General features: G+C 45.4%; 1 long non-coding RNA gene across 1 annotated transcript; it reads left to right on the top strand.

Moving 5' to 3' along the window:
* The first annotated feature begins 265 nt into the window (after positions 1 to 265).
* LOC129146822 (uncharacterized) lies at positions 266 to 4,195 on the top strand. Its single transcript, XR_008554085.1, has 3 exons — positions 266 to 339; positions 950 to 1,071; positions 4,091 to 4,195. It is a non-coding gene; the product is annotated as an uncharacterized LOC129146822 (long non-coding RNA).
* Positions 4,196 to 4,720: the final 525 nt, after the last annotated feature.

Genomic DNA, 4,720 nt, shown 5'->3' with positions numbered 1-4,720 from the left:
GAGGGGTCTATACTCTCCAATTTAATTCAGCCCTGCCCAGCCCTCTTCACCCAAAGTGAAGAGGGAAACCTAAAGTTTACCCTTTCATGGTAGATTATCAAAGACCTGGCCAAAGAATCCAAAGAAATGTGTTCTGGATTGGGCTTTCATGCTAACAGTGGAAACCTGGAGAAACAAGACATGTTCCCACATTGTCCCTTCCTCAGGATAACAGAGGATAATGACAGTCCTGCCTTTTTCTGTTCTCACATTCCAAGACCTTTTGATTCCTTGATGGTGGACCCGTCTTAATCAGCAGACATCCTCCCCCACACCCACGCTGGACCTGGAACACAGCAGGTACATAGAAGAGGCTTATTGTCAGAAGAAAGTAATTTGGAGGATTAAGCAGGACTTGCGGGAGTTTGTTTGGATTAGATCCTGACTCCGGGGCCACAGGCATGTAGAACAGAAAAGATGTTCTTCTCCTGGGAGAAGTGTTCCATGAGCGGCTTAGTTCAAGCGTATCTCAGAAGCTCATGCTAGCTGGCCAAGCTGAAATGAGTGTTGGAGCTGGTTGAGGGAGATGTCGAAGTCATGGGGTCTCCCCATTGAGTCTGGGAGAGGTGCCAGACAAAGGGGTGAGTTAGGAGAGAAGCAGCTGGCCTTCCAGACTTAGTCCTGGGTATGCTGGGCTGGCATGGGGGACACACACTAGGGCCACTCTGATTTAAAAAGAACAACTGACTTTGTGTGACAACATGAAAGGAATTAATCACCGCTGCCTCTAGGGAGAGACCAAGGTGGCTTCCTGAAAGGATCAGCTTGATTTAAGGCAATGTTGGAAAGATTTTAGGAATTTCTCTGGCTGCAGAATGTGAAACATTATTCTAAAGCTTAGAGAAAACCCTGGCACATGGTGCAGGCTACTGGGTGTTCACAGATTAACATTAAGTTGCTGGCTCCACAGGTGGGAGAACGCAAGGTAGCTTTATCTGAGATCAACCGATCCCCTCCCCTGCCTCCTGAGCTCTGGGGCTAAGCCAAGAGGAAGCAATCACAGCTCAGCACTGCAGTGTGCTCCACCATCAGGTAACCTTAGTATTTATGCTTTTCTTTGTTCTCTGAAGTCTTCTTCAAGTTCTCCACCTTGAATGTAAAGTTATTCTAGATTCAGAGAGTAATCTGAATTTTAAAACTTGTTTTCAAATGAGAGAGACCCAATTCAGGTACACATGGTGGTTTATCACCCACCCAGTCATGGAAAATGTCAAGAGAACTGCTCTGTTTTCCGCTTTTCTAAGATAATCATGCTCCGTACTCGAGCTATTGATTGAAAACTTGATGTTGAGGAGATTCCCACTGTCAAAACAAGCTGAGGATTATGTACAAGGGGTCCTCCTCTCACCCACTGGCCCAGGTCTGGGCCAGGCCTACACATGCCTCCACTGCTATGGATGTATCTAGAAGGCAAGAATAAAAACCTCACTGAGCACTGAGGTGGTGGCTCATAAGCAGAAATCTTGGGCGTCAGTGACAGCAAACTGCTATCCCTGGGATTCCCCCAATATCTCTGAACCAAAATCCTTGCCAAAGCAGTAAATGAAGATTCTCAGGGCTCTGGCGGCATTAACCCACTCCAGCACCAATGCTGTGCTCTCAACAAACTAGCAGCAATGAGGCCCCAATATCCAGTATGACCATTCAGGGATGGTTACTCTGTGAATTAAAGTCCTGTCATCACAGGGTCAACCATAACAGTGGTTGATAAATAACCTTTCCCAGTGCCCTTCACAATCGCCACAGCTACTGCCTTGGGTGCCTTGAGATCCCTTCTGGAGTGCAGCAGGGGGTCTCCATGCTAGGTCTGGTCTCATTGCTGGTGTGGATCGACATCCCCAATGTCCTGCTGGATACTATCTTTAACTTCCTTAAATAACCAGAGGATCCAAATATGTCATACTTGCACTGGTTCTAGGGAACCTCAGGTAGGCACCTCATAGCAGTTACCTTGGTATTGTTCCAACTGTTGGCAATGAGCCAGCTAGCGGTCGCTCTCATCCTGGATCTCTCCTGGCAAAAGTGGCCCAGCTCTGGTGCCTAGTTGATCCCAGGATCACAGTTCTTTTCCATCATCAATCAATGTAGGCTGGAGTCCACCTCAGTGCTCATTGTGACACCACAGCATCAGAGAGCTGAGAAGGGGACAGTTTTCATGGTCATCCCTATTTCTACATGGGACTTTTGATAGTGCAAGAAGGAGACACCCATTCATGCTAGTTTGAGTACAGAGGATTTGTAAGGCTCCATATAGAAGAGCCGGAGGAGCAGCATGGAAATTCTGGCACAGGAAACACATTAAGGTTTGGATTCTAAAATCTGGAGCTGTAGGTGGCTCCGAATTCAAGGAGACTCTGATTTCTAAGAAGCACTGATCCAGGGACTTTCCATCTAACTCACGGGTAGCGAGTGCAAATACCTACATTTGCCTGGCAGGTAACATAAAGATGAGGCTGGCTGGATAGAGCACTGTAGGGCATGGTGGAGGCTGGTAGTTGGGAGAACATGTGATCCATGTAAAAAGGCAATTGCATTCCAACTCTTGCTGATTGAAACTACTCAGATCCTGTGTTGCAGAGTTTATGGCTTTTAAAGAGAAGCCAGAAAGCTAGAATTATGTAAAATCTCCCATATTCTAAATATTGGTAACAGATTCACAAAAATGCAAAACATAATATGGATTGAATAAGATAAGTCCTATTCCACAACTGCCAGCTATGCATCTTTTCAAATGATTCACCATTGACCTGACTTGTTTATCAACTGGTGAATTCTTTTTTTAAGTTCCTATTCAAGCTCCTAAGAACAGAAAACTATTTGACCTGACTCATCTTTTTGGATTAGATCAGTCCAGACCATGATTGGCTGCCTTTAGTTCAGGTGCCAACCACTGCCTCTTCCCAACAGCTGTGGTCTGCAGTCAAGAGGGAAGGTGGGGGCAAAATGTGATCTCTTAATCACCAGAGCCCATGGACAGGCTGGCTCCCCCTTATGCAGGCTACACACAGTGGAGTGGACTACGGGACATGTCCAGTACGTGTGTGTTATCTCAATCACCAAGCAACCATACCAGTCAGTCTTCTCCAGAGAAACAGACTTTCCATCTATCTGTCTATTCATGGAAAGAGACAAAGACAGAGAAAGACAAGATTTATTTTAAGGAATTGGTTTACACAATTGTGGAGCCTGGTCACAGGTCAGCAGGCTAGAGTTTCAGGCAGCACTTGATGCTCTAATATTGAGACAGAATTTCTTCGCCGTGAAACTTCAGTTTTTACTCTTAAGGTCTTCCACTGCTTGGATGAGGCCCACACACATTATTAAAAGCAACCTTCTTGACTTAAAGTCAATTGATTTTCGAAGTTAACAACATTTATGAATCACCTTCATGCCAAGACATAGATGAGTTTTTGAGGAGACGTGTGGGGACTACAACCCAGACAAGTTGACACACAAAAATAACCATCACACAGCCCCTGAAATAGATGTGGCTTCTCCCTTTTCACAGATGTAAAGACCAGGTACGGAGGAGTAAGAGTTACCGGCCGGTGGTTTGAGCTATAGATTGGTCACAGGCACATTCCTCACTTGGCCTTTGGACTCCAAAATCTACACCTTAATGCCGAATCCTCCTGCCTCTCAGTTAGAGAGAAGTCTGCACCTGTCTGGGGAGGCTAGCAGACGTGTTCCTTCCCAAGAAGTGCTCTGAGGAAGTTGTTTCTCTGAAGGGGCATCTGCTTCTCCTTTCTTGATTTTCCTTTTCCCCCGGGATTTCTTGCATTTCTCCTGGTCTCCATGCCATGCTTGTACAGTGGCTTCCATACCTACTTACAAAACTGATAAAGATGATTTAGACAGCTTTATTCCCCATTTAAAAAAAAGCACTTAACTATGGCGATGGTGCACGGGTGAACTGGTGGAGGAATTTCTATGGGGACCACATCTGAGTAAAGAAAGCAAACATTTTCTGTTTTTGTTTTTCATAAAAAAATGAAAAATGATATAAAAATATATAAATAAATATAAAATTGCTTGAAAAACTTTCTTCCAGTTAATCAGAGAAGCAGAGAGGAAGAATGACAGACAGCAGACCTGCATACTAGCTTCTCAAGCTGCTTTTCAAAGAGGCAAAGAAAACCCCAGAGATGGACACAAATTGCTTAAAGATATTTCCACCAAGAGAAAAGCCACAGCTTCCCAGAGAAGTCTCTTTTATTTATTAAATCAGCTTGCTGGAGCATCTTCTCCAGTAAAAAGGGTGGCCCTGCAGATGGGATTTACAGTTTTGTGCCCACTATGCCAATGGTGAGGTAGTAACTCGATGCTGCTTTCCTACGTGTGCGCGGCCTTGTGCTCTGTGGTTGAAAAGGCCCTGACTCAGCCTGCGGGCATGTGCCTTCTCTCTCCAGGATTTCTCAAATCCCAAGGTCCTGTGTGGGTCCTCAGCAGCCATGCTAAGAAAAGTCTTAGTGCTTCTGGGAAATGGAGGATGGTACATTCTTGGGGTAACAATTTTTCCAAAGTAGGAGTTAGAACTCTTTCCCCAACTCCATCATTATAGATGAGGGAACTGGATGCAGAGAGGCGACTTACCAGCATGCTGTGCATGGGAGCTGCACTCGGGAGGGCTGGTCTTTCTTGTCTGCAAAACCCTCCCGTTGGTGCTGCTTTAGGCTGACAG

This window comes from Talpa occidentalis, unplaced genomic scaffold (genome assembly GCF_014898055.3).
Source record: "Talpa occidentalis isolate TD23 unplaced genomic scaffold, MPIMG_talOcc4v2.1 talOcc4.4, whole genome shotgun sequence".
Taxonomy (NCBI): Eukaryota; Metazoa; Chordata; class Mammalia; order Eulipotyphla; family Talpidae; genus Talpa; species Talpa occidentalis.
The sequence above is the reverse complement of the archived record's forward strand: the minus strand, read 5'-3'. Positions and strand labels throughout refer to the sequence as shown.